The following is a 24,713-nucleotide window of genomic DNA, read 5'->3' on the forward strand; positions in this document are numbered from 1 at the left end:
TTGGTTCACTCAAAAAAATATTTATCAGTCCTCTTCTGCGTACAGACATGGTGCCAAGTACTGAAATTATTAAAAGGAACAAGTATATATGATCCTTGGCTTCATGGAGCACAGTCTATTGTGAGGACGAATAATGTCAAGAGAGGCAAACAATTTCTCTGTACCAACAAACCCAATGAAATTGGAGATGATTACCTTTTCCTAGACGTATAAACAATTCTCTTTTTAAAAAAGTTAATTTATTACTTCCATAATGACAAAGACAGGGAGAAAGAAAGAGAGACACACCACGTGCATATCTACCCCCTCCCCCCCAGCCTCAGCCAACCCTGGATCAGTACACCCTTGTCTGGTGTACTAAGAAAGGTTTCAGGATACTAACCCAAAACCTTCCCATGTGCATCAGCCTTGAAGATTTTTGAGCCACACTGTGGCCTCCACATAGGCAATTCTCTTGCATTGTATATCTCATGTGAAGTTGATCATTTATGCCATTTATTATAAATATTGATAAATATGTCTTAGTTTTTTCCATGTGATTTTCCTTCCATTTGATTCTAAGTTCTTTTTAGAGCACTAGTGTCATTTGATTAATCTCTACCTCTTATAATCCCTGTTAAAATGTGTTATAAGTACCTCAGTAGGATATATATATTTTTAAATTTGTATGTGTTCTCCTTTTTTCTGACTCAGAAGAGTGATCAAGAAACAGAATTATATAGAAAAAAGAGAATTCTTCTATTTTGAAGTTTTTAGCACTAAAATTAAAATTCAGGTTTTAAAAATTCCTAGTTGATTTCAAAAGCAAAGTAAAATTTCAGATGATCACTGAATAAGCTAAATACGTAAGAATGTGTTCATGTTCTATAATTTTCAGATTGTACACAATTCCTGAGTTGTATTTATTCAGTTCTCAGAGCCAAAATTCCTAAGTATTTTCAGACTTCAGACTAGGAACCCTAGGTAGGTAAGCAGGTAAACAGACAAGTGTTAAATTAGTTAAGAGTCCCCTAATTTAAATAAATAAATAAATAAATAAATAAATAAATAAATAAATACACACACACACACACACACACACATTTTGTATGTGTTATTACGTGTATATACATATATATAAACTATATTAAATTTATATATATACATGTATGTATGTATATGTATGTATGTGTGTATATATACACACACACAATATGTGTTATGGTAGTATAGTAGTGGTAACTCCCAAAACCCAGTTGAATTTAAACAAGTATGCAATAATTTTAGGTGTTGACATGGACAAACAACAAACATAATTTGCTTAGGTAGAACACTGGCAAGTATTAAATCATTATAAAAATTGCAATTTTTACACTGTCACAAAATAAATAGTACTTGGATTTAGATTTCACAATTTGCACAATGATTTTCATGTATTCGTAAGCATCTTTATCATTCTAATAATAACAGTGCTTTCCTTCTTTGGGAATTTGAGTTGACATATCTTGTCCCTTTTCCCTTTTCTTCTATTTCTCTTCATTAATTATGCTAATGCAAACATATAATTCTAATTTAAGAATTGTGTCTGTATTGGGAGGCCTTATTTTGTAATGTTAAAAAATGCAGTATTGGGGGGGACAGGTAGACCAGATTTGAGTCATAATTTTATTACTCATTGATTATATAATCTTTGTGTTATTTTACTTTTTTGTGCCTTGGTTTACAGATCCGCAATACTAAATTGTTACGAGCGTTGGATATAGTTAAAACATGTAAAACACTTGGCAGGGAACCTCGTGCAAAATATGAGGCCAAAAAGCATTAGCTTATAATTGTTGGCCACGTGGAAATAAATGAGTAGATGTGGTTTCTAAACTTGGTATAGTTTAAGTATTTATAAAAAATAAAAATGTTTAGGATCAAGTTATATCAAAGCCAAATCATGGAAAAATGAAGCTGGTGGTGTTTGGTGGGCTCCCTTGCTGCCTCGGAGGATAGAACCGAAAGTTGTACATTAACTGGAATTGAGCATGCACAACAGGAAATGTTGGTGTCACATAGTTTGGATGTAGATGATATAGTTAGGAGGAACTTATCAGAAGATCAAGAGATAAGTGTAAAATGGGCCTTCAATGATTTGAGAGTTAAAAAAAAAATTGTACCGGAAAGATATTTAAAGTATGTTATCCATTAGCCACTCACCCCTACTATCCTTGGAGAATAACGTGATTGGAAACAGATGCAAAAACTGCAGTTAATTCATAATTCCCACAGAGTAGACAGATTTTAATTGCCAGGATATCTTAGTCGCCTTTGAGTTAACAACCTTTGGCTCTTATTTTCTCTGTTGAATTAATTTTTCTAACATATGACAAACATGAGTTCTGTAACACCTCCATGCAATTTTGAAAGAGTTTCTAGTGGAGCACATCCTAATACTGTGTAGTCAGTAAAATCTTACGAAAAATGATGAGAGATGGATATTTGTTGCTGAACACCATTTTTCTCTGTCATTTGATTTGAATACCCTCAGTAGCTTTATGTAATATATTCACTTAAGTTACATTAAATATTTTAAGATGAAATGAAATTATGGCTTAAAGTTAAAAATCAATCAAGTTTTATTTTATTTTTAAAGTTTTTTTTTTTTCATAAGAGACAGAGACAGAGAAACAAGCATCCTTTATAGGATCCCAAAGCCACAATGCCCTCCAGCCTTTTCAGCCAGCTAGGATCATGGGCATGTACCCTCAGTATGTCCAGGTGGTCATGGAACTGAACCCTCATTCTCCTGTGTGACATAGCATTGCTTGAGCTGTGCATAGCCACTGCAACACTGAGCTGGCCCTAAACTGAACTTCAAACAAATCCTTTAAGATGTTCTTTTCCTTTGCAAATAACAGAATACAAAATCTGACAATTTTTGGAATTCTGCCACATAAATAATAAAAAAAATCAAAGTGGACCATTATACAAAAACAGCAAATTGAAATATATAAAAAATATCATTGTAGTTCATAAAAACACTTAAATGACAGTGAAGACATTAAGGAAAAGAAGGATGTTGTTTAAGAAAAAAACAGATGGTGGCACGGTGTTAAGGTGGCTGGATTCCCACATGATCAACTTTGTGGTTTGAGTCCTGAACCCAGTGGATTCAAAAACATACTGGGTGTATGTGCATGTGTGCCCAAAATTCTGAGAGAAGAATGGAGGAGAAAGGATTGTAGCATGGCCATCTTCCCCTACCCCTTCTGGGGATGCTTCCTCACATCCCTTTCTCTCTCTCTGTCAAGTGATCCATAGCAATTTGTGAAGATAAAGAAAGAAATTCAAATAAACAAATAGAATAGACAATAACAAAATTTTTGGAGGCTGCACGAATGACCACTGGTAATTTTTAGAGTGGAAGTGAGCAGAGAAATAGTCGAATAGAATTGAGGACCTTGTGAATAGGGATGAATTTGAAGCTACAAATACAGACGCTGGCTGAAGATCTGTTTAGAAAGAAATTGCACTTCCAGCACCCCTACTTTTGTGTGTGTGTACAAGGAGACTGTCCAGAGACTCACCAGAGATACATATCTATTTGCTAAGTACATACACATCTATTATTCACGTGCCTATACATGCATATGTGTATACATGTATTCCTTTTTTTTTTGGAGAGGTTTTCGCTATAGGGCACTTGCACTCTCCAGAAAGACAGAGAGAGACATAGAGACAGAAAGCGAGAAATCACCCCCTAGAGGGGATGGCCACACTGCAATCTCTTCTCCTCCTTTCTCTTCTCAGGATCTTGGGCACACATGCACATGCGCCTGGCATGAGTTTAAGCCACCGGGTCTGGGACTTGAACCGCAGTCGACTACATGGGAGTCCAGCAACATAGCCATTACACTTACATGTATTCAATTTTTGAAGATACTCAAACAGAAGGTATCTGGAACATAGGACACCAGTTTAAAATGAGGCTATGGGCTAAAAAGAGGGCAATTGAGTAGATGTTTGCATGCTAGAATCTCAGACTTGGGACCAGCAGTTGGCATAATGGCTATGTTGCTGGATTCCCACGTTGTTGACAGTTGTTTGAGTCCTGGACCCAATGGCTTAAACGCTTGCTTGGTGGATGTGCGTGCGTGCCCAAGATCCCGAAAGTATGAATCCCCAGCTGCTTCCCCAGCTCAGTTCCTAAAATTCTGCAGCATCACCCCCTAGAGGGGATGGCCACACTGCAATCTCTTCTCCTCCTTTCTCTTCTCAGGATCTTGGGCACACATGCACATGCGCCTGGCATGAGTTTAAGCCACCGGGTCTGGGACTTGAACCGCAGTCGACTACATAGGAGTCCAGCAACATAGCCATTACACTAACTACTGGTCCCTACATGTATTCAATTTTTGAAGATACTCAAACAGAAGGTATCTGGAACATAGGACACCAGTTTAAAATGAGGCTATGGGCTAAAAAGAGGGCAATTGAGTAGATGTTTGCATGCTAGAATCTCAGACTTGGGACCAGCAGTTGGCATAATGGCTATGTTGCTGGATTCCCACGTTGTTGACAGTTGTTTGAGTCCTGGACCCAATGGCTTAAACTCATGCCTGGTGGATGTGCGTGCGTGCCCAAGATCCCGAAAGTATGAATCCCCAGCTGCTTCCCCAGCTCAGTTCCTAAAATTCTGCAGCTAGAGGGACCAGCAGTTGGCATAGTGGCTATGTTGCTGGACTCCCATGTAGTTGACCATGGTTCAAGTCCCGGACCTGGTGGCTTAAACTCATGCCAGGTACATGTGTGTGCATGCCCAAAATCCCAAGAGGAGAATGGAGGAGAAGGGATTGCACTGTGGCCATCCCCTCTGGGGGTTAATTTCTGTCTCTCTGTCTTTCTGGTGACTGCAGGCACCCTATAGCAAAATCCTCTCAAAAAAAAAAAAAAAATTGCAGCTATGCTAAGAGCCCTCCCTGGAAAATCTATTAGAACAATGATGGGGAGAAAGGCCTGAAGATACTGGCTTTGGAGCCTCCTCTAATAAAGAGCCAAATTAGATCACTCTGCAGTGCATTCCACAATCAGCGAATTTGTCCGTAAGTGTTGTGTTGAAACCAGTCTTTTAGGGCTCTAATTTTAAGTACAAGCCAGGCATCAATCACCAGACATCTGAGGAAGTCCTCTCACTTTAGAAATGAAACCTTAAATAAGCCAACCGAAAGACAAAAACAACTTACAGGAACAAGAGACATATTCAGGGATAACAAAACTAAAATCTCAGATAAATGTGCCTATGGGGAAGAAGAAACTATTTAAAAAAGAATTATTTAGAGAAAAAAAGCTCTTGGGTATTAAAAAATGAAATAGAAAAATACTTTAATAATATAAAAGTTGGAAGATAAAGCTGGAGAAATCTCCACAAGCTAAAAACCAAATGACACAAGATGGAAAATAGATAATTAATAAAGAGAAATTCAATGGGCCAGCAGGTGGTGTAGTAATTAAGGCACTGAATGCTCATATATGGCTGACTGTGGTTCCAGTCCCAGAACTTTTGGCTTGAAAAATTACACTGGACATGTGTGTGTGCGTGCGTGTGTGCATGTTCAAAATCCTGAGAGGAGAATGGAGGAAAAAGGGTTGTGGCGTGGCCTCCTCCTTGGGGGATGATTTCTCACTTTACCTCTCTCTTTCTCTGTCTTTCTCTGGTGATCACATGTACCTATGGCAAAAACCTAAAAAAAAAAAAAAAAAAAAAAAGTAAAATTAGAGGACCACTCCAAAAGATCCGATATTAGAATAAAAGAAATCATACCGAAACCCAAGAAAGCAAACCATCAACATAATCGTTAAAATATTTAACGGACCAGATGGTGTCATGATGCTCTGAGGGGCAATCCCACATGGGAAGTTCCCTGTTTGAGTCTGGAGACTTCCCTAAGACTTCTGGGCACACACTTGTCCATGATCCAAGGGTGGTTAAAGATTAGGAGTGGAATGTGGCATTGAAACCACGTTTGGGTTTGTCTGCCTCTCTGTCCCATCTTTTTTGCTCATGAAAGAAATAATAACATTTAAAAACTTAAAAAGAAAAAAAGGAAATGTCTACACACTGAAGAATTTACCAATATCCAACACAATCAATTAAAAACATATTCCCCCAAAAACATTGCCATTAATTTTCAAAGAAGGATCCAACAGAAGGTCCCAAACTCTTCGAGAAAGGAAGGGGAAAAAAGATGAATAAACAAAAAGTGAAATCATTTGTACAAAGAACCAAGAGTAAAACTAGCATTGGTGTTTTTGACAGCTAAACTGAAGGCAGAAGACAACAGAACAAGGACTTCAAATGTCGGAGGCAAATGATTCTCAAACTTCCATTTTCTTTCAAATACCCTGTTTATTGATTTATAATATATTAACCCACATATGTTTAGAGAAGTGCATTCCAGGATATTTAATATTCCAGGTGCTCTTTTTGGAAGGGAAGCTGCTAGCGTGTGTGGCACCAAACTAAGGAGGAATACAAGGGAGGACATAGGATCAGCAGCAGAAGAGCATTTGGTGGAGAGTGATGGTGAAGAGATCCCAAGATGGCCGCTGCCTGGCCAGCAACTGCTCAGATCCTGTAGGTCAGAGGTTATCCCAAGAGGATACCTCCGTAAGTGAAAATAAGAGAAGGGCTAATGTCGTAAAATATCAACAGGAGATTATGAAACTAATGGCAAGTTTGAGGCTGAAAAAATAACGAGGAAAGTGAAAGTAAAGAGAATTATTAGAGAAATAGAAATCATTGTTCAGTAGAGAAAAATTAATAACTACACTACATGATTCCACTGTGAATCAGACATACCTACTGATGATACTGTATGAAGTAAGACTATAGATATTAGATATTAGATTTGATATTAGAAGATGAAGGCATGGGACCAGCAGGTGACATGGTGGTTTAAGGCGCCAGACCGCCATGTGGCTAACCATGGTTTGAGTCCCAGACTTCTTGGTGGCTTGCTTTCTCACTTTCTCTCTCTCTCTCTCTCACTCTCTCTCTCTCATCAAACTGTAAAATAATAATAAATAAATTTAAATAAAATAATTTTTTTTTTTAAAGATGAAGGCATGAGAATTGTGTCTGGGACATGGTAGTGATTTGGCTTTGGGAGAATAGGAAAAGGAAGATCAATCTTCGTCTCTTTTTGGAGAGATTTCTGCTATAGGGGTGAGTTTCAAACCACGGAGATTCAAACCACAGTCGACTATGTGGAAGTCCAGAGACATAACCATTATACCATCTTTCATTCCTGTTTTTCACTATGGGGCATGGGTAGACAATGCTTACAATGGAAAAATTAAGATTTCATAATATGGGGGCCAGCAGGTGATATGTTGAAGTTGCTGGACTTCCAAGTGGCTAACTACAGTTTGAGTCCCAGACCTGATGGCCTGCTATGTTCTATAGCAAAGTAAAACAATAATAATAATAAATAAAATTAAATACATCTTTAAAAATATTTCATAATATAAATGTTTTATAGAAAAAGATAGAGGTAAATACCAAATGAATCAACTAGAGGCTCAAAGTAATTGCCTTTTTTTTTTTTTTTAAGAGAGAGATTTTTACTGTAGGGTGCATGTGTTTGCCAAGGAGACAGAGACAGACAGTCAGTGAGAAATCACCCCCTGAGGGGAGGGCCACACCACAATCCCTTCTCCTCTTGGGATTTTGGGCATACATGCACACTTCCCAGCATGAGTTTCAAGCCACCAGGTCCAGGACTCCAATCATGGTTGGCCATGTAGGAGTCCAGTAGCATAACCATTATGTCATCTGCTGGTCCCAGTGATTGCCTTTTGAGAGCTGAAAATTTGAAGGTCTGTTGGCAGTTGAGAGAGATCTGATTTCTTTATCAAGTTTTCTAGAAAAATTGTCTCAACTACAGAAAAAACAACTTTGATGAAAAAAATCTTGAAAAGATAAAAGCTGGAAATGCACATATGACACTCAAAGTACATAAATAAGATACTAACTTAGAAAGGGAATTAAAGACATATAGAAATGACAGATGGAAGAAGTTTAGGAAGTTCTAAATTATAAATGCACTCACAATCATTAGTGAGTTACATAAATACCTGTTAAACAGAGGGTGGAGAGAGTACCTAAAACGGTGGAAAAACCTTCCCTGAAATATTTGTATAGACCAGTGGTTCTTAAACATCTTAAACGTGTTAGTTTCAGAACAACAACTTTTACTCTTAAAATATTACTGGGGACCAGCAGTGGGCATAATGGCCATGTCACTGGACTCCCATGTAGTCGATTGCAGTTTGAGTCCCAGACCCAGTGGCTTAAACTCATGCCGGGCACATGTACGAGTGTGCCCAAGATCCTGAGGAGAGTGGAGGAGAAGGGATTGCGGCATGGCCATCCCCCTGGGGGGTGATTTCTCGCTTTCTGTCTCTTTGGCTCTGTCTTTCTGGCAAGCACATGCGCCCTATAGCAAAAACCTTTCAAATAAAATATTAAGGATCCCAAAGGGCTTTCATTTCTATTGGTGGTAGCTATCATATTTATCATATTAAAAATTAAAGTAGTGAACAGTTCTAGATAGTTATTAATTCATTAAAAAATAGCGAGAATAAATTCATTACGTTTTATGAAAAGTAGCTCGGTTACTCAAAACAAAACAAAAAAATTAGTGAGAAGAATGGCATCTTTTACATTTTGATGAATCTCTTTTAATATCTGGCTTAATGAAAACCACCAGGCTGCTCTAGCATTTAATCTGTTGTGTTATTATTTTGGTTGAAGCATATGAAGAAAATCTGGCCTCATACATATGCACACACATACATAATGATCTACCCTACCGAGATATTCATTGTGGGTACTCTTTGACAGTATATCAAAACTTGACATAAAATAATTTAAGAGTTAGTTAAAATGTAGAATGTAAAACTGTACCAATGAACCTCTTAAACACTATTACGTTAAAATCCAGTGGTCTACCATGACCTTTGAATGGATATTTTACTTAAGCATGATTTTATAGCTTCATGTACTAGCTCATTGAACTATGCAGGTATTCAAAATGTTGACAGAAATTTTCATAATTAATATCACTACCTTTTCTTATCAGAAAAGTCTATTGACAAGCTGTCAAGCTACTGGTGGCAGATAATTTTCTAAAATTCTAGTGTTTTCCTGAATGCATGATACTTAAATAATAAACTGCCAGAGGGCATGTGCATTCACCAGACAGAGAGAGAGGAAAAAATGTACCTGCTATGGGGCATGGTCATGCTAGAATCCCCTCTCCTCCACTTCTCTCTCCTTTCAGGACTTTGGGCATGCATACATATGTGCCTGTGTGTGTTTCAAACTATTGGGTCTGGGCCTAGAACAATGTGGCTGACCATGTGGGATCTAGCTATCTTAACTACCAGGTCATGGACTGGCCCTGGTTTTTTTTTTTTTTTTTTTCAATTACAAAGACTTTCTTCCCTTGAAGTGACAGGCTCATTTTGTTAAATTTTGAGAAAATTTCTTCAAAATACTGTGCTGGGTTAACCATAGTTCATTTGGTCATTTTTTTTTTTTTTAACAAAAGTGCTCTATGAAACATGGTGTCTGATGATGCTCCATGTGTTCAACTCAAATAATCACACAGGTGCTTCTATCTTGAAATGGTCTTGCTATTTCAGTGCAGAGCAGAAGTGCTTTATATGGGCTTCTCAGTTTGTCATGGTGAATATCAAAAAGACATTCACTCATGGGTTGAGAGATCTGATATTGGATCGTTGGAAAAGTCATGACGCATTTTTGCACAGAAAAACATAGAAAAGCATGACTTTTCTGACAACCTAATAAAATGAAGAATTTTTATGACTCTATGGAGAACGTTCTTAAGTAAAACTGAATATTTCTTTTTTTCTGCAATTGCTTGGAAGAAGATGACAACCAGGTCAATGAGGTAACTGTCACACCTGGCACTCAGGGGCCAGCAGTTTTACCAGTGGGGTTAAAGGTCACACAGCAAAAAGGGCAAATACTGTCTTAGTGTTATTGTGACTTTGGAGGTGCCCAGAAAATGCCTCAGGATTTCTTTTGGACTGAATTGTAAGCTCTTTTTGCGAGGTTCTGTGGGGATTGATTCTTATTCTTTTTTGTTTCTGTAAAACTGTGTTTAGTACATGATGGGTGATCAAAAAGTACAGTGATTTGAATTAAACTGAATGAAGAAAATAGGTACGTGGAACATAGATTTATTTGGGAAAATTAATGAGAGAACATGACAAGAGGTAGATATTCAAAAAAACAAATTGAAATTCTCGTATGATTGTACTATGATTGGTATTCTCCTTAAAGCTCATCTTCTCCAATATTCCTTCCCCAAACTGGCACTATGTTGTATAGATTAAAAGCATCATAAAGTCAAGCCTTGTAATAGTTTTCCCTGTCTAGCTAAAACCAGTGTCTCTCTCCATTTGTTCTTTTGCCTAACCCAAATTAATCATTTGGTTCCTTTCAAATATCTAGTAATCCAGTCCTCTTGAAAGTCATATGCTTTTACTAATCCACAGCCTCTCTACTTTTCCCTAGACTTTAAGATCCATCTAGAATAAAAACATATCATGATAAATCTATTGGTGACCTGATCCTTAGTTAAATATCCCACCTCTGGCCCACTTTTAAAAAGTTTAGATCACATGGCTTAACACTTTATAAATAGAGGAATTATAGACAAATTAGCAATTGCTTGCTAATTTGATTCAAATATGATCATCTTATCTTCCTAGATTTTAGGAGTGTAGACATTATCTTTTTTAAGGTAAGACTAAGAAATAAGAGAGGTTCTCTGTGTGGCTTTTGAGTCAATAATTACTGTATAATCTGTCATTATTTCTTTTTCTTTTCTTTTTTTTTTTTTTTGGAGAGGTTTTTGCTATAGGGCATGTGTGCTCACCAGAAAGACAGAGAGAGACAGAGACACAAAAAGTGAGAAATCAACCCCCGGGGCGATGGCCACACCACAATCTCTTCCCTTCCATTCTTCTCTCGGGATCTTGGGCTTGAGTTTAAGTTGCAGGGTCCAGGACTTGAATTGCGGTCGACTACATGGGAGTCCAGCAACATAGCCATTACACTAACTGCTGGTCCCTGTCATTGTTTCTTTTTCTTGCAGGTCTTATAATGTTTAATATGGTATAGGTTCACTATAGGTCTTCAAAAAATACTGTGGATTAATTGAATGCAGAAAGCCAGGGTTGTTAGTTGGGACAAAGATTACCCACTACAGAATTATAAAACTTGAAGGACTGTATGTGATCAATTTGAACAGAGGAAAGCCAACTGAAGTTAGGCAAATTCTAATTGACTTCCATTACATTTTATTATTTTTCCACAATAGGTTCAAGCAAAAGGTAGAAATGGAGAGCTGGCTGGTGGCATGGTGGTTGGGATGAATAGATCCCAAATGACCTCTGCACAGTTCAAGTCCCAGACCAGGTGGTTTGGGACTTGCCAGCTGTGTGTGTGTGTGCATATGCATGTGCCCCAAATACTGAAAGAAGAGAGAAATGGAGACTAAGGGATTATAGTGTGACCATCCACCATGGAAGAGTGTTTTCTCATTCTCTCTCTCTCCTCTCTCTCTCTCTCAGGAGCACTCATACCCTCTGGCAAATTAAAAGAAATAAGAAATAGAGAATGTAGTTAAAAGGAATAAGAGCTTTTGTTTCCATAAATAAACTATTTCTTATTTCATAGCTCTTTTAATACTCACAAAATCAATTAATTTTCTTCAGAATCAATCATTTAGTACTATGATGAGAGATTTTTATGGAAATAATTTTTCGAGATGCATGCTGAAAACAAGATTTTGTCTTTAATCACACAAACACACACACATTGTGATAGGGATAGTTAAATGAAAATATTAATTAGACATTTAATATTTGTCAGATACATAGATCACATCATTTATGTAATCCTCCCAGGAAATCTTCAATTTGGAGCAAATGTAATTTATACTTAGAACATGAAGCTTATCCAAAATCATAGAGCCTCTAAGTTGTGGGATCAACTTTGAAAACTACTGAATCCAAAGCTGTGATCTTTGTTCCCCACCTTGGTAAGTCACTTTTTGTTTTAATAAGAGGTCAAATGAATAGCCTGATGAAAAGGTGGCTAGTTAAGTGTGTGCATGCTACTCTGTGAGTATTAAATGCCAGACTTTCTCTTAATTCAGATTCTTTATGCAAAGGGGGAAAACGGAACGGTTTGGGATGAAGGGTGTGTTTGGGATAACAGTGGTTGTTTGGAGGGCAGAAACAACTGCCTCTTGTTGCTGACTCAGACATGCAGAGCAATGGTAAATATAAACAAATGGTCCCAAAGCCCCATTTCTTTTATGAACTACATGACCCTAATTCAACAAATCTGCCGTTGTGGCACTGAATGCCCTTTGGCTACCATCCTTTTACCTTGTCAGCCTAATGAAATGGCTGGAATTGAAAAGTGACTGGATCCCTTGTAAACTTTATAAGCAGTGGAGCCCCTAAGACACAGCCATTTTGTGCCCCAGGGATTACAATTCCTACGCTAACAGGTGCTGTCAGAAATCAAAACCTAATCCTCCAGGGACTGCCTCGGTGTTCGGTTTCACCTTTCACTGTAGGTGTAATATACGCCATTAGTTTAATATTTCTCTGTGGGAAAGACACCAAGAGACAGGATCCTGGAGAATGTCCTGGGATTTGCAATAGCTCCAGAGGAAATTATTTATATCTGACACAGGGCTTTCTCCTACACAGATATTTGGGGAACTAAGGAGCTGCAGTGTGTGTATGTGTGTGTATGTATGTGCATGTGCAGCAATATATTTGTTTTTAATTTAATGTCTTTACACACCCATTGCACTGTGCTAAAACACGTGAAGACTTGAGACCGGAGAACATAATGCTCCTCGGGCTAAATTCACGGTGGATAGACGTCTGTCTGTTTGTGAGTGCATATTAAAGGATAAGGAGTAAGTTAGCAGAAATTGCTGTATGAATACATTCTGTAACATAATGGCATAACAAATTGATTTAGACAAGGACAGAATAGCTGAGAATGGAAAAAGTGTTCTATGCCCAGCTATTAATCCAAGTATGGGATAGGGTTGCTACCTTTTGTCTGAGTTTCTCAGGACATTAGTCAAGGGGACCCATGTGAATCTTAGGTGGTCTCCATAGCAACTGCCTAGGGTCTGGTGACAGGGAGTCAGTGGATGGAGTTAACAAGAGCAGGTAGATCTGGAATCCCTGGTCATTTTGTAGAACTCTGTGCTAGCAGGACCACAGATCTAGATGGCCCTTTCTAGAACACCTCCCCATCTGTACTTCTTTCCTTTAATCATCCTTTCTTTACATATTCCCAGTTAAATAAAACCTTACAGGCAGACATGTACCTGATGGCCTTTGAATGTTCAGTGTTTAGGGACTTTCTAAAGGGAAAGTCCCCCAGGAGTACCTAATGTTGAAGATTTATTTATTTATTTACTAAAGGGAAAGTCCCCCAGGAGTACCTAATTTTGAAGATTAATTTATTTATTTATTTTTATATTCTGTCACTGTATATCATTACAGCTTGCAAATGGATTTCCCCAGCACAAATACAGTGTATATTAGTCCAGTTAAAGATATTTTCATACACATTATTATCAACAGATCATTTTCCATTTTTGTATCCTGTAAATGTTTTGATTCTTTCTTTTTCCCCTTGATTCTGATATAGAGAGCCATCTGACCATTTTAAGACATCTCAGTCTGTACAAGGGGTCAAAAAGTTTATAAAAATGTATATTATAAAAAAAAAAGGCATGGATTTAAAATTTTTTTGTACCAAAATAAGTTCACTGTTTAATTCCATTTTCCCATCAACTTCTTGAACTATTTTTGTACTTCCACCGTGTCCCATCCCTTCTTTTCCTCAGCAGTAGATTTACAATAAAACTATTGAAGCTTTACACTGGGGCCACTAGAGACCTCATAATACATGTGCGTGGTCACATGGTTTGTAACATCTGCAGAGATAAGTATATTAACTGTAATTAATTAATACCGCAGGTCTTTCCATTCCAACTTGACTTCCTGCACATGTTCCCTTGCATCTGGTGTGGACTCCTGTTTATATACGTTTCATTTCTTGGGGGAGTTGAGTTGGAGCTACATTCTGTTTGGGTTTGAAAGGGTACATTTATGCAGCACAGTCATTTCTGCCTGAGAGTGAACCAGCCTTCCAGTACTGAAATGTCTTTCAGGAATGCTGTGTTGACTTCCTTTTTGTAGAGTTATGTATTTCTAATTTTAGATTTTGTTCCTTAAAGAGGATCCTCAAACTGTGTTAGTTTTAGGTTCCGCCAAACCTAGATTTGCTCTTGACTTTCTTAGTTATCTATCTTGGTATTTACCTTTTGTTAATAATTTGTTCCATATGTATAGAGGATATTCTGTTGTTGAATGTATGCTTATGGGGTTGTCAGAGTAGCTTTATAGAGCTTTTTGTCATTATTATACATTTTTATTTTTAGTTCAGGACTAAATTAACTAGGACATGGTGATTCTGCATAAATTAATTTCAGTAGAGAAAGTATAGTCTAGCCAACCAATCGTATTAGAACAATTGGATACCCACATGTGAAAAAAAAAAAGAACTTTGATCCATACTTCATATCACTTGCAGAAGTTTACTCATGATTAGTTGTAGATATAAATGTAAGAGTTAAAAACTATAAAACTTCTGTATGATAATGTAGAATAAAGGCTGTGTGACTTTTTATTAGATCAAGATTTCTTAGATAAGACACCAAAGCATTATCTATAAAGGAAAATAGTTGATAAATTAGACTTTACCATCACTTAAAATGTTTTCTATTCAAAAGAAACTGTGAAAGGAGTTGATAAATTAGACTTTACCATCACTTAAATTGTTTTTTAAGTGTGAAAGACACTTAAAAAAATAAGAAGCTGGGCCAGCCCTATAGCCTAGTGGTTAAGAGACCCAGATTCCACATGGCCAATAGCAATTTAGTCATAGCTCTAATGGCTTGAAAAATACATTAGGTGTATGTGTGTTCATGCCCCAAATCCTGAAAGGAGGGAGAAATGGAAGAGAAGGGATTGCAGCACGACCATGCCCCACTGACGGGTACTTATTCTCTCTCTCTCTCTCTCTCTCCCTCCCTCCCTCTGGTGAGCACAAGCACCCTTTGGGAATTGAAAAATAAAAAAGTTAAACCTGTACTTACCATGTATGGTTTGTCACCCTATTTCCAAGTGTTTAACCAAGAAAAGAAAGTATTCCCATCACAAGACTTGTACACAAATGTTTGTAGCAGCTCTGTGTGTAACAATGCAATTATTTACCCACATCTGACTGGCTAGCAAAGTTGTGGTAGATCCATACAATGGAATACTATTTAGGAAAAAAAAGAAAAGAAATGAAATGAACCGTAGATACACAAAACAACATGGGTAAATCTCAAAATAACCATTAAAGAAGTCAGACATACTGGATGATTCCATTTGTATAAAATTCTAGGGGTACACTGGGCTGTGGCAGGGGGATTCTAAAGGCACATCACCTGGAGGTGATGGCTATGTTCATTATCTTGATTGTGGTTATATATGCCAAAACTGCACATCTTAAACTAAACAGGGTTTAATGTCTGTCAATTACACTCAACTAAAACTTTTGAAAAATATAGGTGCAAGTATTTCAATGCTGCACCGGGCTGCCGGTTTCCTCCTGCTGGGTTCCTGAAACTTACACTGATGTCTGACCCACTGGCTCTTACACTCGGATATCTCATATATTCTTTGGGTGCTTCAGGTGGCAAATGAACAAATGGAGATACTTATTTCATTTTCATAGACATTAAAATGCGTTTACTGGAAAGCTAGGTGGTGTTAAGTTCATGCTGTAGCTGTTTCTAAATTAAATTAATTAGGAAATGGGAGCTTTGTGAACAAGTTTTAGAAAGTTGAGGAAACTCTAGCAAAAATAAATACGCCTCCTTTTCATGAATGGGCTAAGACACTTACTGTCTACGTGCAACTTGCTCTTATCTACCGAACCGTGTTTATATAGGGAGTCTTCCTGGGAAAGGAGTCTGATTTGCTATGGACAATTTTATATTTTCACAAAAGTTGGTTTTGTTTATTACCCCTAATAAAGAGATTCCAAAATTGATAGTGTCAAGTAAACATGATATCAGGCACTTGTAGATCATGTCCCAGAGCCTTTTAGAACCATATTAACTAACTTAATAATATGCACATTGATGGAATCACATGTATACCACACGATACTCAACTCCTTGCTCCCTTTTTGGGTTAATCATTCCTGTACTAAGTTTAGGGCTCCATGTCTTCAGGGCTGTAAGGTACAGATGTTCACTCTGTGATTTAGGCAGAAAATAGTAGACAGGAGTGACCTGGAATATCAGCACTAAGCACCTACATATCATCAATTCAAATCATAGAATATTTCAATATTTGGAACACTTTAAAACTGTTGTCTCATTAAAGTTTATTTATTTATTTCTTTGACAAGTAAGAGAGAGTATGTAGGGAAGGGAAACAAGCACCTTTAACATGCAGCGATCCACTCCCAGGAAGCCCCAGCCAGTCAGGATCAAGAACACACGTGCTTATCCGGCTAAGACAGGCAGAGGAGATCTCAGGATGTGAACCCAGAACCTTCCCATGTGGCGTCAGTATCAAAGAGCTTTATCACTGCACCACCACAATGAGCCCAAAATTGTTATCTTTGCTATGGATGATGTTTATCTTTTTTTTTTTTTATTTTTGCTATAGGGCACATGCACTCGCTAGAAAGAACAGAGAGAGACAGAAAGCGAGAAATCACCCCCCCCCCAGGGGGGGATGGCCATGCCGCAATCCCTTCTCCTCCATTCTCCTCTCGGGATCTTGGGCACGCATGCACACACACCCGGCGTGATTTTAAGCCACTGGGTCCAGGACTCAAACCGCAGTCAGCTACATGGGAGTCCAGTGACATAGCCATTATGGTAATTGCTGGTCCCTGGATGATAGTTATCTTGAACCAATATGTCTATGATAGAAATATCCAGACTCTTTTTAAATCCAAAATTCACATGATTTTTTTTTTCTATTTTGTGTAAATATCCAGACTCTTTTTAAATCCAAAATTCATGTGATTTTTTTTTTTTTATTTTGTGTGGAAAAAAATTCTAATTTTATTGCAGGATATCCTAATTAGAGTCAATTTAATAAACAGCATTCCCTATGAACAAGTAGAATAAAGCAGTAGAATTCTGAAATAAAAAGTGCTTAATTCCGGGTTTACTCTAAAAGATTGGTAACCTTGAGCAAGTGTTATCATCTATAAAATGGGACCAGCATATGGTGTAATAGTTACATCACTGGACTCCCATGCAGTCCACTGTTGTTTGAGTCCTGGGCCCAGTGACTTAAAACTCAAACCGGGCACATGTGTGTGTGCACCCAAAATCCCGAGAGAAGACTGGAGGAAAAGAAATTGTGGTATAGACATCGCCCCTAGGGGTTGATTTCTCGCTTTCTGTCTCTCTGGCGAATGTGAGCACCCTATAGCAAAAATCTCTCTCTCTCAAAAAAAAAAAAAAAAAAAGAGTGCAGTTTGAACTGGCTGATATCTAAGATTTTTCTCAAAGCAAAAATGTCTGGTTTAAACTAATATATAGGAAAAGATCCAGTCACGGCATATTTTTCTATGTAAAAATGTGTCATGACTTCTCTGACGATCTAGTATAACTACCAATCACTTCCCAGCTTTTGAATTGACGAATCTGAAATAATTGATTTTGTTTAAAGACCAACGAAGTAAAGAAGCCAAAAGCCAGTGCTGGGCTTGCCTTCAATTCTCTCATTGTGGAGACATCCTGACTGCCAGGACCAGCCACCTACGTCAGCATGGCCACTTGGAACTGGCTGATTCCAGAAGGGAGTCTGATTACACCCACAGGGCCTCCTGAGGATTTTGGCACCTTTTGATCCAAGATGTAACTGACACTGAACTAATGATAAATAAGCATCTTCTTCCCTTTGGGTTGCCTTCTCTAGTTTTAATTACAGCTGAACTATTTCGATAGATTTATTAGGATCAAAGAAATCCGATCTTATTTTTTAATATTAAAAAGATATGTTTGCGCCTTTGGATATTCAGACAAATCCTTACTGTGACACATACATTGAAGAAAAATTAAGTAGTAGCTCATTAGGAAATTGAGGGACTTCTGCTGGTGTGTTTCCCTAGTTCTAACTGTCTGCAAGTCATACCTGAATCTGCAGCACTGGAGCAGCAATGGTAGCAGTGGGGACTACGTGGCAGGTGGGACTTAGAAGGACTTCTAAGCCTTATTTTTTGAATTTCTATGAATTAGATAAACCACTGACAACTCAAAATGCTACAACAAGTACAAAGTCTTCCCTACTTGCTGACAAATGAGATCCCTTACATCAACACAAGGGAAACATCGCCATATATGGTCTATTCAGTCGCCTACTGGATTTTATCCTAGAACTAATGATTATGGGGAGTCAATACCAAACTATTTTCTTCCCGTTGTGAGGTACATCTCTCTCATAATTCTTGTTCCTTTCAGATAATATTCAGTTGTAATGGAAAACAACCAGTTCTATGACTATATGGTGGAATAGCCTTGATATTTCAGGCAAGCCGTTGACTGAAGGGTCTGGTAGGACAGAGACATTAGCTTAAGGACTTGTTTTACTTGCTTATCAATAAGGATTACCATTGTGATAATGCAGTTGAAACTCACTCTCAACTTGCGTTGCAGGTAAAATAAAATGCTGTTTCTCTGTCTTCAATAGTAAACTCTTTATTTTATTTTTTCATTTAATTTTATTTTTTTTCCATAGGGCATGTGTACTTGCCAGAGAAAGACAGTGAGAGGGAAAATGAGAAATCATCCCCTCCCCCCCCTGCCCCAGGGAAGGATGGCCACACTGCAGTTCCTTCTCCTCCATTCTGTTTGGGATTTTGGGTACTCACACACATGTCAGGCATGATTTCAAGTCATCAGGTCCAGGACTTGAACTGCAGTCGGCCATGTGGGAGTCCAGTGCCTTAACCACCATGCGACCTACTGGACCCCAAACTCTTTCATCTTATATTGGAATAAGTTACTTGCCTTTGGAAGTAAAACTATCAACACAGTGCTAAATACAGCTAAGACAAGGGTAAAGCAAAGTGAGGCATTTGTCTCCAATTCAAAATTTAAGTAGAAGCAAAACAAAATAAAAGCCGTCAATAAGATAAATACTTCCAGGGAAGGCTGGCTCTGTGGTGCAATATTAATGTACTGCTCAAGAGAAGCTGGGTCTCATGGTGACGCAGTACCAATCCATGGCCCAGTCACCCTGAAACAGGCTAGGCTTGTATGTGAGCAACCGAGATCAACAAGTTGATAGACTGGAGTAAGGGGATCACGGTATGACCAGGACTCGTGGAAGGTGCTCACCTCTCTTGCACGCACTCATGCCCTATCATGAATAATAATAATAAAAATAATCAAGAAAAAATAGTAGTAAAACACTGAAAAATCCCAGAGAGGCAGCAAATCAATGTGAGAAAAATCCATGATGACTAAAACATCAATATTTTAAACAAAGAATCAAAATTACTTATTTTTTTCTTTTTCTTTGGACGTAGTATACATAGCTCCACAAGGCGATACTACTGACTGTATTTAGAATTTTGATATTTGTTCCATATGTATTCTTCATGCACTTATTTTTATTTAATTGTAAAATATTTATTTATTGAGAGATTTTTGCTATATGGCATGTGTGCTCGTTGGAGAGACAGAGGGAGAGACAGACAGAAACCAAGAAATCACTCCCCACGGGGAATGGCCACACCACAATCCCTTCTCCTCCATTATCTTCTTGGAATTTTGGGCATGCACGCACACGTGCCAGCATGTTAAGCTGCCTAGTCTGGGACTCAAACCGTGCAGTAATCCAGTGCCTTAACCACTATGCTACCTGCCAGCCCCAACATTTATTTATTTATTTATTTATTTATTTATTTATTTATTTATTTATTTTTATACACACGCACACACACACACACACACACACACACACACACGTATATTTAAATACTGCATTAAGGTTTTATTTCTCTTTATTACTTAAGTTGTAGCACCCCTCTTAACTCTTATGCCAGGCGTGTTCTGGTCTTGCCTTTGTTCAGGCCTGACTTTCTATGATCTTGATGCCTAATATGATGTATATAATTCCAAGGCCACACAATCAATGAGTGGAGGGATCTGGAGTGATCACCAGGCCTCGCCAGACCTTCCTTTGAGAACCGTGCTCTTCTGCTTTCTGAGTGAATGTGGAATCTAATGGCATTAGAGGAAGTTGCCTAAATCCTTTCTAGCCTGGGCCCTTCCATAGCCCAAGTTGGGGGTGGAGGATGGTAAACCTGAGCTAGGAATCTCAAAGCTGGAATTAATCTTTGACAGGGATCCAGGAATGAGTTAAGGGCTACAAATAAGAGATGTATTTAAAATTTCTTTTTTGGAGTCAGCCAATGGCATGGAAATTTAGGTGGCTGGATCCCACATAGCTGACCATGTAGCTATGAGGCCCAGACCCAGCAGCTTGAGAAACACATTGGATATCCAGTGTGTTTGGGTGTGTGTGCATGTGTGTGCCCAGAATCCTTACAGAAAGGAGATAGAGGAGAAGGGATTATGGTATGGCCATGCCCCATGAAGGTGCTTTCTTGTTTTCCATTCTCTTTCTCTATCTCTTTCTCTTTGGCAATTTAAAAAAATATATTATTTGTTTAATATCATTCAAGCAAATGATAGATAAAAGAAATTGGTAATGCAAAAAGGTATCATCTAAGGAGTATGCTCTCAGAAAAGAATCTGCTTTTGGGTAGCTTAATAACACAACAATAATTTCCTTCACATAGCATATGTTCTTTATTGTTGTTGCTATTAGGCATGTGTGTTCACTGAAGAAAGAAAGAGAGAGAGAGAGAGAGAGAGAGAGAGAGAGGAAAGTGTGAAGGCAACCCCCGGAGGGGTGACCACACTGCAATCCCTTCTCCATTCTCCTCTCAGGATTTTGGGCATGCATGCACACATACCCAGTGTGATTTTCAAGTGAACCATGAAGATGGTCATGTGAGATCCAGCCACCTTAACCTTCACACCATTTGCTGTCCTATTTTTGTTCCTTTCTTTTTTATGTTTACCAAAAGCATAGGATGATTCAGAACTCTTTATTTTTCAACAGAGAACTTAACATTTTTCTGTCTGTCAAATATTTCCTCCCCTAGAATTCATACCCATCCTCTACCACCCACTCTCTTCCATCCTCTCTCCCAACTTAGTCTTTAGAATCCACACTCATTCTCTCCACTATCACAACTTCAGGTCTCTCAACCTCGGCCATCGAAGAATGTGTGCGGTTTTGTTTTGTTTTGGTTTGTTTTTTTGTTACCTATTTATTTATGTGATACACTCAAGAGTTCTGAGACACAGGGGTAGACCCTGGAAGAAGAAGGAGTACTTTTCCTCTGAGATAGGACAGAAGGAAGAGACGATGGGTGAAAGGAAAGAGGAATGTTTACTTGCGGTAAAGAAGAGGAATAGCAGGTATTTCAGGTGAGTACAATTACATTAAAAGAGTTCATGTCAGTTCATCTAAAACTCAGTGAAGTAGGACCCTGGAACTACTGCAGGAGAGATGGGTGTCATGAGGATGTGAGAGAAGAAAGATGAATGGATGGTTTGGAACAGTCTTTGTGGTCAGCATGCCGTATAGTCAACAAGCTATGAACATAGACAGAAATTCTTTACTTTTTTTTTTTTTTTGAAAGATTTTTGCTATAGGACGCATGCATTCACTGGAGAGGCAGAGAGAGACAGAGAGTCAGAAAGCAAAATATCACCCCCAGGGGGGATGGCCACACTGCAATCCATTCTCTTCCATTCTCCTCTCAGGATTTCGGGCATGCATGAACACATGATCAGCGTTGAGTTTCAAGCCACCAGGTCCGGGAATCCAAATGTGGTCGACCACATGGGAGTTCAGCACCTTAACCACTATGCCACTTGCTGACCCTGACAGGAATTCTTAAAATACAAGATCTATCAACAGAAAAGTCCAGTAATATTTTAGTCATTATGCTGCTGTCTACCTCCCATGACCTATCCTCTGACCTATCTTTTTTTTGTTTGTTTTATTTAGATGCAACAATATTCACTGCTCAGCCTTATCTAAATTTGTAGCCTTAGGGTAAATGTTGGTCCCACCCTTCAGCCTTATCTTTCACAGCTAAAAGCCACAAGTTTTGTTTTTGTTTCTAAAATGGGGCTATAAAGCCAAATAGTTCCTAAGAATCAAGCAGGTAAATTTAGGCAGTACAGAGTTCACTGTGTTAAAAATGAAAATCTCCTCTCCTAATTAAAGCTGTCCTTTGCCACTGACTTCCAGAAAAACAGTGAAAAGTCCATTTAAATTTGCAGACCTGCTGCTGGTTTGCCACCAGTTGGCCAAAGTATAATGTCCAAAGTTCCCATGTTTATTGCATTTTTTTTCCCTCACACATACTAAGTCTATAAGACCTTACCACCAATGGGAACAAATCTAAGATTGCACAGCGGAAGTGACTCAATGGAAACAGAAGAGTAGTTTTCAGTAACTTATTTGGAATTTTCTAAAGAATAACTCTCTCACATCGAATGTGTTATTGCATTTATATTACTAATATGTTTTTCATTCATCATAGCAAGATCATTTTCACATAGAAGGAGAGTCAAAAACAGCATCAGAGCTTAAGGTGTCATGTGCTATGTTGGAAAAAAAATTTAAAGAGGAAAGAACAAAAGCATATGAGACTTCAAGAAGCTCGTGGGAAAATAGAATTAAAGTACTTTAGTACTTTGGCATAGTTATGTTTTAAATCCGAGTTCAGCATACACATTTTCTTTCTTTCTTTCTCTTCTTTCTTTTTTTTTTTTTTTAATCAATAAAGGGCATTAGTGTTTTCCAGAAAGGCACAGAGGCAGAGGGGCAGAGAGAAAGGGAGAAAGATACATTTTCTGCCATTTTCTTTCCTTTATATTTTAATTGCCACAGGGTATGTGCACTTACCCGAGAGAGAGAGAGAGAGAGAGAGAGAGAGAGTGAGAGAGAGAGAGGCCTAGATAGAGATGGAAAAGGAGAAAGCAACCCCCCATGGGGTGTGGTCATGCCACAATCCCCTCTCCTCCATTTCTCCCCCTTGTTGGGATTTGGGGTGTGCACACACATGTACCTTGTGTGATTTTTAAGCCACTAGGACTGTTTTCCAAGTTGCACTTGGCCATGTAGGAGTCAGTTGCCTTAACGACTAGGCTACAGAGGCTGGTCCTCTTTTCTTTTTAAAAAATTTCCTCTTCTTTTAAAAACTTATTTATTTATTATTCTGAGAGAGAGAGAGAGAGAGAGAGAGAGAGAGAGAGAGAGGAATTTTCAACCTGGTCTTTACGCTGCCATTCACTCCTAGCCTCAGTCAGCCAGGATCACAGGCATGTATGTTCACCCAGCATGTACCAGGAGACAGCAGGACATGAACCTAGGATCTTTCCAGATGGGCCCAGCATTGCAGAGTGTTGCATTACCACCACTCTACCAGCTGGCCCCATGCTCTATGAACCAGCATGCATGTTCTATGAACTTTCTGAAGACCCTTCATATCTGTAAACACACAGAACACAATCAATGATAAAACCCAAGAAAGAAAAGATCATTGAATAAGAAGGAAGACTACTCAAATTGCTGTACGTCTCATGGAAATAACTTTTTAAACATTTCTTTCAACTTCCTCCTATGACAAACAACCACATACTTTGTAGAAAATGAATCCTCTGGCAAATACGAGCAATAAAGAAAACCTATGAGCTCAATGATGAACACCAACCAATTTATCAAGGCCACTTGAAAGCTGTGTTATTGTGAAATATATACTTGGTCTTCTTCCAGTCCTGTTTCCTGGCACACATCTCTTAAAATGCTTGGAATCTCTAAAGTGATAAGTGTCTTTTTATGCTAATGAGTTGACTGGTGGCTGGCTGCCCCTAGGTAGATTCAGAATGGAAGCTTCTCACAGGAAAGACCAAGGCAAGCTTTCCTGAGACTTCTGGGGAACGGGGGTGGGCGGCAAAGGTTAACTTGATCACCAGTGGCCAATGAGTTAGTCCATCATGCCTACATAATGAAGTCTCCATGCAAGTCCAAAAGGACAGGTTTCAGAGCACTTCCGGATAGTGCACGTGTGGAGGTTCTCAGGGAGTGGAGAACTGAGGTGACAGCGTGGAATCTCTGAACCCCTTTCCATATGCCTTGTCCTATTGCATCTGTTCATCTATCCTTTGTAAGGTCCTTTATACATTGGTAAACTAAAGTGTTGCTTTGAGTTCTGCAATCTGCTGCAATCTGCTCTAGCTAATTCATGGAACCTGAGAAGAGTGTCCTGGGAACCCCAGTTTATAGCTGGTTGATCAGAAGCATAGATAAAAACCTGTAGCTGGTGATTTTTACCGGAAGTAGGGGACTGCAAAAGGACTTGGTATGTGAGGAAACCCCCCTAACACATCTGATTGCCCAGAAGTCTTCTGTGTTGCTTGTTCAGTGAGAGTATGAGAGAA

The 24,713-nt window shown here is 38.4% G+C and overlaps 1 protein-coding gene across 1 annotated transcript in view; it reads right to left on the minus strand.

Moving 5' to 3' along the window:
* Positions 1-24,713, minus strand: part of GREM2 (gremlin 2, DAN family BMP antagonist) — a 150,577-nt gene that overhangs the window by 77,872 nt on the left and 47,992 nt on the right.

Source organism: Tupaia chinensis, unplaced genomic scaffold (genome assembly GCF_000334495.1).
Source record: "Tupaia chinensis unplaced genomic scaffold, TupChi_1.0 Scaffold000074_1, whole genome shotgun sequence".
Classification (NCBI taxonomy): domain Eukaryota; kingdom Metazoa; phylum Chordata; class Mammalia; order Scandentia; family Tupaiidae; genus Tupaia; species Tupaia belangeri.